Source organism: Callorhinchus milii, unplaced genomic scaffold, assembly GCF_018977255.1.
Source record: "Callorhinchus milii isolate IMCB2004 unplaced genomic scaffold, IMCB_Cmil_1.0 Scaffold2, whole genome shotgun sequence".
NCBI lineage: Eukaryota > Metazoa > Chordata > Chondrichthyes > Chimaeriformes > Callorhinchidae > Callorhinchus > Callorhinchus milii.
In genome coordinates, this window is record NW_024704743.1 from 76,704,872 (window position 1) to 76,719,299 (window position 14,428).

A 14,428-nucleotide genomic window follows, 5' to 3' on the forward strand; every position below is an offset into this window, starting at 1 on the left:
GGATAATTGCCGCAACATTAGAAAGTGGAATCAACTGATGTAGAGAAGTGTAAGAGAATTGGGGGAGGGAGACAGCTTCATGAGGTATGTGGGGAATTCTGTTTTGTTTGTCAACAAATGTAAGGATCATACACCTGAAAGCGGTCCAAATTTAGCAAATTGCTTGTTAAATGCCTGCAATCTAATATGGTACAAGGATATTGTTTACAGCAAAGTGGTTATTAAACTTTATGTACACAGAAATCTGCTTCTAACAACTATCTCCAGGGCTCTGCTGTTTATAGGGAAGTGGCCTCTTAATGCAGGTTCAAGTCCAAATTACAACATTTACATCAGGATTAGTTGTTAATGCTAAACTTGTATAAATCACAAGTTAAACCCCAGTAAGCGTACCACATTGTGCCCAGTTTTGAGCACTTTACTACATATAGGAAGGATGTTAAGGACATACAAAGGGGGTAAAGGAGTGTTTTTACTTAATGAGGAGAGGCTTGAGGAACTGGGACTGTTCCCCTAGAACAAAGACGATTGAGAAGAGACCTGACAGGATTTTTTTTAAAAAGCCATTAAGGATTTTGGTAAAGTAAATAAGGAGAAAGTATTTTCACTGGCCAGTGAGTTGGTACCTGGGAGACATATTTAAAGCAATTATCAAAACAACAAAAGGACTGTGGGGGCAGAAGGAGAAGGCAAGTAAACTAGATGAAATGTAACAAAAGAGTTATGCCAGGAGTCATTTTTTCTCAATCACTCTCTGTTACACATACGTCACATACAATGGTAAAATTGAAAGATAGTAAACTCATTTAAGAAGCAACTTGATGCTGCAATGTAAAGTCACTAGGTGGGTCCGTTATATTCAAGCCTTTCTTGTGCAAACTATAGAGCTGCTAGTAAGTGTAAGCCTAAGCTCAGTTAGTAGTGTTCTGGGATCTGAATCCTTCCCCCTCCCCTGACTCGGCATCGGGCTCCGCCACTGTTAAGCACTCTGGGATGCCCCCCGGGGTGGAGGATGCTATATAAATGCAAGTTGTTGTTGTTGATTCAGAAGATTGTGAGTTCAAGCCCCATAACTGAACTTTGAACTCACAGTCTAGACTGACACCCCAATAAAGTGTTGGGGGAATGCTGCATTGTTGGAGGTGCCAACCTTTGGATAAGACATGAAACTGAGGTCACGACTACTTGTTCAGATAGATGTTATTGACTCCATGCCAGTATCTGAAAAGAGATGTTTCTCCGGGGTCCTGCCAACAATCCCCCAGATACAAATTGATGATTCATTCATGGTTGTTTGTGGGATATTGCCACATTCACCTGCAAGATATACAGTCACTACAGTTCACAGTTAAAAATCAGTTCTGTGAAGCACTTTGAGATGTCATCCTAATGTGAAAGGTGCTATATCAACTGCAAGGATTATGATAAAACAATGTTATTCAGTATTGATGATTTCTAGAATTGCATGTGTATGATATTGTCCTCCAATTTTCTCCTGACCAGAAATCTACTGAAAACCGTTTGAGCTTATGGTGATGATTGTAGTGGGTAGGTTGGGGAGGTGAATTGTAACATGCATATATTTCATGTAAATTGTTAAGGAAATGCTTTAAGTTTGTTAAGCAACAACAAATAAATTTGTTTAGCGCTTTGCACGTCAGGAGCAATTGTAATAATGGCCAAACCAGGCTGTACTATCTCAATACAAGCTCAGTTTGAGTCTTGCAGGCATCAGAATATTACCGAGTTTCTTGACATTCAGACTAGATAATGCATTATGCCCTTTGTGCCCAACTAATCATAGCTTATTGATCCCTTAAAAATTCTTATTATTATTACGCTTATAAAAAGAATTTCCTTGTATAATAATACTAATAATAATCCTTGTATTTCATATAGTGCCTTATCACATCTTCGAAAAGTCTCAAAACACTTCACAGAATATATTGTAAAGTGAATTGACTGTATATTTTGTGTGCAGCCAATTGCGCTCAGCAGTGTCCGACAAACAGTTGTGGATTGAAGTGACCAATTTATTTTTTTTCTAAAAAACGTTTTGATCATATCCATGCCCACAAATCGTAGAATGTTTACTGCATAGAAGGGAGGCCATTTCACCCATCACTCAGTTGAGTGGTTTTGAATACAATGAAGCTTGTTCTAGTTTCATATCTCAAAACACTTGACAGTAACTGTCAAGTCTAGTGACTCTGTAATTGTAGGCAAATGCAGCATCCTATTTTCAAATGTGCATTGCCCCATAGGGTACCTTGCTGACTTAGCTGTGGTTACTGTAATCTTTTTCAGTTCAAAAGATTAAACATGTCACTGTGTTCTAGTGTGTTTTACTACTTCTGCTTAAATGTACATCTGGTTCTTTTTTGAGATATCTTTGCTTCAAAAAACTAAAAAATGTGCCCTTTAGGGTGAATTATTTGAAACAATGTCTGAAAAGGGCACTGTTCCATGGCCATTCTTCTGATAAGACTGAGTGGTTGTCATGGGAGTGACATCTTGTTGTACTTATATCTCCTTTCACTTAACTAAATTATTTTGATATCAGAAACAAAGGCATGCTGTTCCAAGTACTGGTTGGATGTTAAACTGTGCAACTCTCAGCAGACAGAAAGGAAGTATTTTAATGACATTGAGGCAATATTAGCTTAAATGTTCTCTGGAAAGAAATTTAATTTACCATTTCAAATACAATAGACTAAATTGATCCTAGAGGGATTCTGCATAGTGCACGGACACAATTTTGATTGAGAGTCAAACGTTTGGAATGGACCCACTTTGGCATCTCTCTTTAGTTTCCCACCGTAATTCAGTTAATGTACTGTCATTAGTACACGAAGCAGGCTTCAAATGTGGTGCTGATCAAAGTAAACCAGAAATTACACAGTACAATCTGGAGCTGGAACACTGTGTGGTTGCATAAGGAATTAGTAATAGACCATGCAAAACATGTCAGAGGACAGTGTGGAACTGAACTCAGTGGAGAGTATGGAAGTAAAATTAGTGCAGAATTAAAATGACTTTAAATTTTGGCAATCTGTTTCCATTTGCATGGTCTAACACTGAACTCCAAATTAACCGTTCAAAAGGGTTTAAGTAACACAGATACTCCAGTCAATCAGTCCAGTTTACCGACATCTCGAAATGGGTGCCAAATCATATTCAAACTTCACTGGGTTTGAGTTTATCAGTTTGGAGTATTTTCTTGTAGACACGAATCCCAGCTCCCAGATTCAGGAGAACCCTATCATAACGACACCCAATATAGCAAGGTTTCGCTTATAGTGCTATGACCAATTGGTTTCTCTTGTTGAATGGATGGCCAACTTCCAGGTCATCAGGTCAATACTGATGCCACTTCCTACACTACGTGAAGGAAACATTATTTATGTTACTGCACTGCAGATATTACTGTGTTGTAGAAGGTGGTCAAATACATAATCAGAGAGAACTTTTGAAAATATAGTTGGAGGAGTATTGTATCTTTGTTGAGACTTAAATAAGTATGGGGGGATTAAATTGAACCATTTTTGTGAGAAAGGGAGAGTATTTTATGTCAATAGTTGACGTCATGAATCTGATTCCTGAAAGCCTTGTGGTAGATGCGTTCACAAGCGGTCTGGTTTTTATATATTGAGTCTCTGATGGTCCAGCATAAATCTGACCCCTGACAGTCTAGTTGGGAGGAGGCAAAGTACATCCGTGTTCTCCTGTGGTCTAGGTAAGGTCACACACCTTCCTAATTTATCAGATTAGCCTTTAGTTTCATGCATAGTTCAATTTGTGGCCCACCAAAGCCAAGAGAGGACATGGGAGGGAGTAGAGGGGAACCATACATTTAACTTGCTTTTATAGCATCGAATGTTCCAGCTTTAAATCTCTAGGGCAGTGATGGGAAGAAATGAGGAGTTTAGATATTTAATGAAAGTAGATGAGTTTTGAGTTGCTGAGAGGACTAGGAACAGTTCGAAAGCATTCGTATTTCAGCTGACTGGAGAGTAATGGGTTTCTTTATTTTAAATGAATCACTTTTTACACAATGTATTATTTTAATGTCTGGAGCTCCATTTTTATTTTAAGTACTTTCACCACCCCCTTTGGTTGCCACAGTGATATGGAGATGTAGTTGCACTTGGGAGGATGATCATAGTGTAAGAAGATATGCTTTTATCTCTAGTATTTTAAGTGAAACTGTCTCTGAGGCATGTCACTTGTGTCTGCGAACCGGGAAATGGTGTGGGCGCAACAAAAGCATTCTTCGCAATAAAACCTTCTTTTTGAGCAATCTTACTGGCTGTTGTGTGGCACAAAAACTGCACATAAATTTATAGTACAGCTAAATTAAATTTGTACACAACATTAATGGCTTTTTAATGAAACCATCACTCCCCCTACCCTCTTCTTCCAACCTCCGCCCCCAGTAATATTTATAAATCAGAAGTTTTCTATGTTAGCTTTGCAACCTTGGTGGGCAAAGCTTTAATCCAGCAAGTCAATTACATTCTGTGAAAATTAAGACACAATTTTATTTGGCACTTACAGTATATGGTTTTTCACATTCATGAATGAGTTAGTGCATGCAGTGATTCAAAGACAAACTTTTACTAAAGATGTGTGCCCTGAAAGCTAATGCATTAAACCACAAGCTGCTGATCACCATTAGGCTAGCACCAACAGCAGAGATAAATCTGCCCTTGCAAAGTAGTGGTTTGATAGCTTCAGTGATTGAATGTGCTGTCATATCTTCAAATGGGAAAGTGCTTTTTCTAACATTCTGTTTTGCTTTTAACTTTTTTTTGCACGGGGTGTCAATTAATGTATCAAACAATTGACAGCCTCTCCAATTTGTGTCAGGATGATTAAGTCATTAAAATACTGTTGTCATCTGATCTAAATTGTTGAGGTATTTGGTGCCAAGAGATATACTCCAGGGATATGCTGTATCCTGCCTGTAGCTTTACAGCAAGCATCAGACCATGATGTGCAGCCAAATGTGCTGTTTACAACCCCAATCCGATGCTGTTCCGATCTATTGATCTCTTCAGTATTGACATAATGTCCTGTTCCTGAAACCGTTTCATTTATTGGGCAGTGTCCAATTACAGATGAACGTGTTGTACAAGAGTTGGATGTCAGCAGGGGTTTGAATGCTTTAGATTTACAGCTGCTTTGCAATGTGTGAAATGTGTATTTTCTTCTCAACAGAGCAAAGTAGAGCAGACAAATTCAGAGCTTTCATCTGGTACCTTTTAACTCTTAACAGGTTCCTTTTCAATACAAAACTCAAATGAGTAGTTGCCATGTGAATTGAGCTTACGTTTCTCATTTTCAGACTTAAAGAAATATCTTGTACTGACCTTTACAACTATTAATGTGCTCTGTCATAGCACAGTGTTACATTTTCTGCACAATTTCAGTTTTATTTAAGGACATTGTTATTCATTTTTACACAGTGGAGTCCTGTAACTTAGTGGTTAGAGCACTCGACTCGCAAGCGAGAGACCTGGGTTTGATTCCCGGCACGGCAAAATGTTGGGCAAGTTTCCTTACTCCACACAACTCTGTTCACCTACCAGTAAGTAGGAACCCGGTTGTTAGTATATTGGTGGATCGCTTTTCCAGGGGTAATAATCCCTTCAAAAATAAATAATAAAAAATTGTTATCATTCAATCTTCGACTGTTCGTGGGACACTGTTGTGCGCAATTGGTTGCTGCGTTTTGCTCACAAAATATATAGTCAATTCACTTTACAGTATATTCTGTGAAGCGCTTTCAGATGAATCTTAGACGTGAAAAGGCACAATATCAAATGCAAGAATTATTATTTATTATTACACTCGTTTTTTATTTGGAAGAGTAGTATTATTTTGGACAGAAAAATAAGTTTGACAGGTGTAAATGATTTACTTGTTTAAAATATAAAAGTGCTTATACTGCACATGAAACTAAAATGGAGATCTTGCTTTATTTGCTTCATTCAGAACTCTGCTACCCGCATAATAATAATCCTTGCATTTGATATAGCGTTTTTCACGTCTTCTCGACGTCTCAAAGCGTTTCACAGAATAGACTATGAAGTGAATTGACTGTATATTTGTGGGCGAAACGCGTCAGCCAATTGCGCACGGAAGTGTCTCACAAACAGTCATGGATTAAAGATGACCAATTTACTATTGTTTTGTTTTGGAGGGATTATTATTAGGCGTGGTGAGTAAAGAAATTTGTCCAAGGTTTCGCCTTGCTGGGAATCAAACCCAGGTCTCTCGCTTGATTATATTCAACTGGCCAGGCTCCACTGACTCCCCATCACTGAACAGATCGACTTCAAGATCCTCACGCTTGTGTTTAAATCCCTTCACACTCTGACACCTCCCTACCTCTCTGACCTCCTCACTACCCAATCCACCATCCGGTGCCTCCTCTTGACTGGCTCCGGACTCCTGCTTGTCCCTTGCACCCTCTGCCCCACCATCGGAGGCTGCACTTTCAGCGACTATGCCCCGAAATTCTGGAACATTCTCCCTCAATCCCTCTGCCTTGCCCCATCTCTCCCCTTTTTCAAGTCCCACCTGAAAACCTTCCTCTTCGACTGTGCGGCCAGTCAGCTCCGCCACTGTTAAGTGCTCTAAAACGCTATCCTGCGTGGCGGGTACTATATAAGTGCAATTTGTTGTTGTTTATTGTAATCAAAGCTGGTCCTGGATTTGAACCTTCTTCTGCTAACGTCCAACGATAGCCTCACTACATTCTAATCCTTACATATCAGAATGCTTTATTCATAAAGTGCTTTCTTCTACATAATATTCAGCCATAAAGGTTCTGATAGTGATACTATTGTCTGTCAGTTTGAAGTCAAATGGCAAAATTTAGAGCTTTACAGTACAATGAAATCCATACACATTTTCCCAGTAATTTATCCCCTTGCTTCAAATACCTAGAGATGTATTCCCCTAGTTGATAAACCTAAGAACCTTTGGCAGTATGAGTTTATAATAAATTTCCTATTAGACTACAACGACTTGAACTTATTTAGCGTCTTTCATGTAGTTGAAAGTCTTAAAGCTCATCACTGCCAAAGGCTGGTAACTTTACTGACAAGGGGAGAATAAAGCAGAGTTAGCCTCTTCTTGTTGGGAGATGTGCTAATCCTGACAGTGTAGATAACAACATGTTCCTCACCAAGAGCAGCACATTTACAGACCAGAGGAGAATAATTCTCAGTGTTAATCGCCCAGACTTGTGAAAAAGTACATTTATCAACCTCAACTAGACAGTTCCAGTTGACAAATTATTACTTTCAGCAGTGACTACAGTACATTCTCCACAGCTCATGGTTCTGGAAAGGAAGCATTTACATAACCATAAATACTTATTTAGGGGTGTTTAATCTGTGAATCCTGACAAGAGGTAACGGTTTGGATCTGTCAGTGGTGGCAAGGCTTTGTGCAGTCTCCCCAGTCGAAAATAGTGTTTTCCCCCCTCCTCTCCTGAAGGCACGGATACACTCTGATTCTGGTTCCAAGGGAGTCAACTGTCCTCCTGTATCTTGCCTGTGTATGAACTTAGATAGTGAGGTAATGCAAACTCTTCAACCATGATAGTCAAGCCCAATACGTGTTCACGTACATGTACTTTGCAGCCGGAGGTTTTAGTGATCAGGAGTGGAAACCTGGCTGATCTTCCATTTGTTCCTAGCTCAGGAGACCTGACCTTTAGTGCCCCTACTGCTGCCCTGGGTGAGTTTAACAATTATCTTTGGGACATTCCTCGCTTATATGACAGGTCCACTCAAAGCCTTTATTAACTAGTCATCAAAGAAGCTCAGGATTTGTCCTTTAATAAATGCCTCATAATGGGCCTGTCATTTAAAGATTTCTGATGTTTTCTTATTTTTGTGTATTTATTTAGAATTATTTTCCTTTTCCCGTATAATAAATTATTCTTGACACCATATTCATTGCAGAGCTTAAAGCGCTTTAATAACACAGCTAAAAAGTTAAAGTTCCACTGGATAATTTCTTATTTGTTTTACATGAGTAGAATTGTGACAAAGTTTGCTACGTTGGGGTAATTATTTCATTTCCGGTTCAATATCCTTCACATTAGTGTCTGATATGGGTCACCACTTCAAAATAATGGTATGTTCAAGGAAATATGCAGCGTTCACACTGCAGCACAAAAAGGAATACAGCTGCATATGTGTTGACCTAAGCATGTTAGTGCAGTGATTGCCAAACATTACACTTGGAGGTGTGGTATAGGGATCAAAGGCTGATTCTCTTAACAGGCACTGGGTGCACATTAGTGATATAAACCATGGCTGCAATGGAGGATAATGGGATGTGGATACGACACTACCATATTTTACCCAGAACAGCATCCATACTGGATTTACTCTGGATTAGTAATTAAGGACCATCAGAGCAGCCATGTTGTGGGCATGAGATAGCTCATAAGTGTATGTGAGGTTTAGCGCTTTTGAAACACCTGTCCATTTTAGCAGTAGAACTAAACATTGAAGGTAAAGCTTTCAGGACCAGGTTGGAGATATTACAGCCTGAACATTTTTTCAAGCTGGATTTGAGGCTTCATTCTAAGGGTGGATTCCAGGAATAACAGTGGCAGAGCCTGACTCTGAGCTGGGGGAAAGGTGGCCATAAGCACAGTCGAAGAGGAAAGTTTTCAGGTGGGACTTGAAAGAGGAGAGAGAGGGGGCAAGGCGGAGGGATTGAGGGAGAGTGTTGCAGAGTTTTGGGGGCATAGGGGCTGAAACCGCGACCTCCGATGGTGGGAAGGAGGGTGCGAGGGACAAGCAGGAGGCTTAAAATAATAATAATAATGATTACATTCCATATATTAAAAAGATCTTCCCAGTTGAGTTAAAAGAGAATCAGTATTGTTCTGATCTTGTGCCTGTCTTGGTATATCCGAAAATCTTGTTTTAGCTTACTTCATCAATCTCATTTAGCATCTTATATACTGTAATGCTTTTAAAGTCCCATCTGAGAGATGCTTTCAAAGCTGAATAGCCCCAGTTTATCAAGTTGGTCCTTATCCCTCTAACAAATTTACTTGTAAATTAATTTGTTTATACAAAGCCAAATAAAATCTTCTCCCTCCCTAACTAGCTTAAAATTAGTTCTGATGATTTTTGGTCTCATCAGCTGGTATTTCAGAGTAAAATCTGGCAACAAATCTAAGTTATAGGATCTCCATCCTTGGGTGTGGCTTTATTATGGCAACAACACAGAAGCAGGGTACCATCTGCTTACTGTCAAGCCTCAAGCTAATGACACTTTGTCAGATGTAAACTCAACAAATATAAACCGAAGAGCCTGTGGGTCAGTTTTCTGCCTGCTTCCCCTCTTCATACTCAGGACTACTAAAAGATTGTACTGATCATATAAAAGACTGTATTTTTCGAGCAAATGTTTGGACATCTCAGCTGCATACAGTGCATCTCTGTATATGAGAAATGGAAAGCTATTGGGCAAGTGGTTCTACAGAAAGCACGCCATGTGTGAATAATACATTACCAGCATGTTGTTGTTACAAGATTAGATTTATAGAATTAATTGTAAGCATTTCACAGTTGAAGATCTGCCATTGATTCATCTGGTCGAGGCTGCGGTGTGAAATGATTATTGGTGTTTGCTCCAATCTGTCAGTTCAATATAGCTTCAGAATGATGGGGATTGCCACTCTGTAGGTATTAACAAGGAGTGTGTAATGGGATAATTGTTATTATTATGGATTTATTTTGCCATCAATCCCAGTGGCAGTGCTGTAAAACTGTGGAGACCAAGGTTGATCATTAGGATTGTTTTAAAACATCTTTCTTTTTGAATGTATTATTTCTCTTTCTCTTTCAATTCTCTCTACCCTGGCATTTTTCATATAGCACCTTTAGGTGCAATACCAATTTATATGGAGGACATAAAATATCATTTTCAAATGGAAACCCTTAAGTAAGGAATTCAGAAAATCATAAATTTTGAAGCTGCCTTATCTGTGGTTTATTTTTGCATTAATCCTCCATTCCCTAGACGCCTGTCTATTTTGTTCTTCAAGTTGATTTATTGGAATGACATTCATAAAGTTTGGGTGTTTTTATTAATATGGTTTCCTGAGACATCGATGTTGTGGTCAGTCAAAAAAATTTATGCTGCATTTTTCTGGACTTGTAACAGTGGAGAATGATTGGGAGAAGGAGATATAATACAGATACCTTTGAGGGACAGTGGAATGGAGGAACACAATCATTAGGAATGATCAAACGTTTATAGTATTTCAGCACTGCAGAGATGTAAGGGCAAATGGGAAGAGTAAGTAAAGAAGATAGCAAATCTCTGGAGCAAGCATGAATAAAAATGGATTACTACACAGGTAGGAGTCCTTACTTGCAAATATAGTAACTGTTTCTGTAGGCAAATAAGGTAGCAATTTTTGTATCAGGAACAGAATAAAGGGGAGTAACTCCGACATGACAATCCTGAAGTTTGCTTGATCTTCAGCTGAACTAGATCTATGATGTCTACTTATTGAAGATCAGTTTATAAAGAGGTATTACAAATGCTATACTGCATCCGGTTTTCAGGCAAAAGGCAATTTTTGCTAATTCGTATACATAATGATCTTAGAAACCTTTGGCCTGTAAAAAGCCTCTATCACACTCTTAACAAATCTAGTCATTATACAATTTCTCATGAATTCTTGCAACTTTATACTTTATATTGTGACTTTGAAGACTTGAAATACCACGCCAAACAGGATATGTTGCTACATTTTGAATCTGCCACTTAACAAGAGTTGAAGACGTTGTAACAAATTGACATTCAGCACAAGTACAATGTTTTCATGTCATCACTTAAATACTATGATGATATCAGACTGCCACGCATTCACAAACCACCATCAGAAATTTAAATTCTGGTGTCTGCCAAGTAACGGCAGTTGTGCCAGAAAATTATGAAATTTGGTCCCTCCCTTTTTTGTGATTTTGCTGCCATTATTTAGGTAGCAGTTATCTCAAATTGAATTTCCATTGATTCTCCTGCTTGAATATTTGTTAGCATCATCATACTACTGTAATGTAAAGACTTTCAAGCAAACGTCTGGTCACTCCAGTGCAACATTTTCATTGCAGAGAGGAAGGCAACAGAAGAACTCTGAGTAACATTTTGGGAAATTTGATGCTGGCATAACCGTCTGCTGCAAACTGTATTACGAATTAGCTTCAGAATCGTGCTTGCCTAAAGAGTTACTTACAATGTGAAAGAGGTATTTGTTTTATTTAAAAGCCACTCACCTACAGAACCTTATCAACTGCTCTTTGGTCAAACAATTCGAGTCGATTTCTGAACATTTTCTATATACCCCATATCCACATGGTTTAGTTTTCAGTTCTTTGCTTACCATTGATTTCAGGCTAACAATTTCCTATAATTTCCCGATTCATATCTTGCTCCTCTTATAAATATCAGGATCATGTCCACTTATCCAGTGGAGCATCTGCATATATTTTCTACAAATATAAGTTAACATTCATTTACTAGATGATTCTGTCTATATTCCACCTGGTGGAAAGGAACCCTGCTAAATTGTTCCACGATGACTAGCCCTGGAAAACATCCATTCAAAAAAAGACTGTAAATTTTAGTCCTGAAGTCTTATCCCTCCCCTCATATTGCTGATGCTTTTCAAAAAATTCCCTTTAAGCTTTGTGGAAGCGCATTGGAGATAGCAACATCTAGCACCATCACAGTGTGGGATTTGTGTCAAATGGAGAACCTACATGTAGGTTAGACATCAATCATCTTGGACACAAGGCCCTGAGCATCCAAAGGTCCTGGAGAGAGAGAGCAAATACTATTTCTACTTTGACTTTTGAGGTTTGGAGTTAATATTTTATCATTAGACCTCATCAATTTGTCATAGGCTTGAAAAAAAATCTCTGGTACAATAATGTGAAGTTTAGATTGAACTCCAGACGGATATGTTTGTATTTGTATGTAATTTTGGTTCATAAAACATCTGTACATCTGGGAAGCTTCATATCAAAGTTCAGGTCAAGTGTCACTTTTGCTGACTATTTCAGGCTCTGTACTCCAGAGGTGTTGAGAACTACCATTAAAAAAACATATTGTGTAACATTAGAAAAAAATCTGTCAGTGGCTGTTTCTGGATGAAAATACTGAACAGCATGTTTCTGCCTTACATGAATGTAAAACATAGTTTCTTCCTCTATGGTATAATTCCAGGGCACTGGCCACCCTCTGGTATGTTGCCCGTGTAGCCATTCTTTATGTGTGAGCAAATGAGCGTTGACAGTTTGTATAAACAAGGGGGAACATCATAGCCATACCATAACCAAACTTGCCCTCACTAGACATCCACAAGGTTTCCAGCGGCGAGCAAGGATCATTGTTCAATTATCAGGAAAGAGAACTGTGGCTCAAGAACACTGAGGACAATTGTAGCGTTTGTATTGCTGCGCAGACCAGTGTCTAAATCCACTTTAGGCACTAGCTTTAGCAACAATTGTTAATTATATTTTAGTTGCTTTTATATTAGAGGGAGGTTAATAAATATTTTTTATTTCACTATGCAAAACGTCTGATATCCTGTGAGGTGCTATCCAGTGATCGCTGCTAGAAAGGATGCTGTATGGATGCTGAGGATTTAGCTCCAGTATCGATTAGCTTTTCAATACTTGGGGACTGGTCTCATACTTGCTGGATGAGGTACAGCAAATCAGCCCATGGAACTGTATCCAGATAAGATCTCTTGTACCTTCTGGAGAGGAGGGGGGAAAAGGTGAATGTTTTTTCTTTAAAAATATTGGTAATTTTCTTGGGGAGGCAGATAATTGACAGCTGAGTTTCTTCTCCCCCACCCCCGCCTCGTGAAGCAATAAATTAATGGTATGCGTGAATTACTTGATGAATTAATTGTTGCGTGAAAAATGGTATTTTATAGGTCATCATTTTCTAATATTTCTGGCTTCTATGTCTGATTGCTCGGTAGTTACAGATTATAACAACAACAACAACTTGAATTTATATAGTACCCTCTGTGTCGGACGGCATTTCAGAGCGCTTCACAGTAACGGATCCCAGGGCCAAGCCAGGGGGAGGGGGAGGAAGGTGACCAAAGGCACAGTTGAAAAGAAAGGTCTTCAGCAGAGACCTGAAAATAGGAAGAGAGGGAGCGAGGCGAAGGGAGTTCCAGAGGCTCGGGGCACAATGGCTGAAGGCACAGCCACCGATGGTGGAGCGGAGGACTCAGGGGACAAGGAGGAGGCCAGACCTGGTGGAACGAAGGGAACGGGTACTGTTGTGAGGAGCGAGGAGGTCAGAGAGGTAGAGGGGTGCAGAGGAGTGGAGGGATTTGAAGACAAGGGTGAGGATCTTGAAGTCGATCCTCTCTGGGACAGGCAGCCAATGCAGTCTGGCAAGGACTGGGGTAATCGGGGAGTGGAGTTTGGTGTGGGTAAGAATGCGGGCGGCAGAGTTTTGGATGACCTGGATTTTATGAATGGTAGTGGATGGGAGTTCGGCGAGGAGGGCGTTAGAGTAGTCCAGCTGAGAGGTGACAAAGGCATGGACCAGGGTTTCGGTGGCTTTTGGAGTGAGGTATTGGTGGAGATGGGCGATGTGTCAGAGGTGGAAGAAAGCGGTGCTGGTGAGGGACTGGATGTGGGGGAGGAAGGGTAATTGGGGGTCGAACCTGACGCCTAGGTTGCGTACGGGTTCGGAGAGTTTTAGGGGGAGGTCGGGTAGGTGGCGGAGGTGGGAGCCATGTGATTTTAGACGTTGATGAGAGCCAAATAGTATGGCTTCCTTCTTGTCAACGTTCAGCTGAAGGAAATTTGCACTCATCCAGCTCCTGATGTCTGACAGGCAGGCTGACAGAACATCAGGGGACTGGGGGTCGCAAACTGAGGTGGAAAAATAGAGTTAGTGTCGTCTGCATACATGTGGAAGTGTACCCCATGTCTGCGGATGACATCCTTAAGTGGGAGCATGTAGATCAGAAAGAGGAGGGGGCCAAGGATGAATCCTTGGGGTACCCCGCAAGTAACCGGGTAAGAGTGGGAGGAGAAGCCATTTGTGCAGATGTATTGCTGGCGGTCCGTGAGGTAGGACTCAAACCAGGCGAGTGTGGTCCCACTGGGGTGGATGATGGAGGAAGGGAGGAGGATGGCGTGATCGACTGTGTCGAACGTGGCGGAGAGGTCCAGGACGACAAGGAGACAGAGGGAGCCCTGGTCACAGATAGAGAGGATGTCATTTATGACTTTCACAAGTGCAACAGTAGTGCACCAGTTTTAAGACAGTTGCTACAGGGATATTATTGGAATAGATACCTAATTTCTATGCGCCTCGAGTACTCGGCAATATTTTAAGAGAC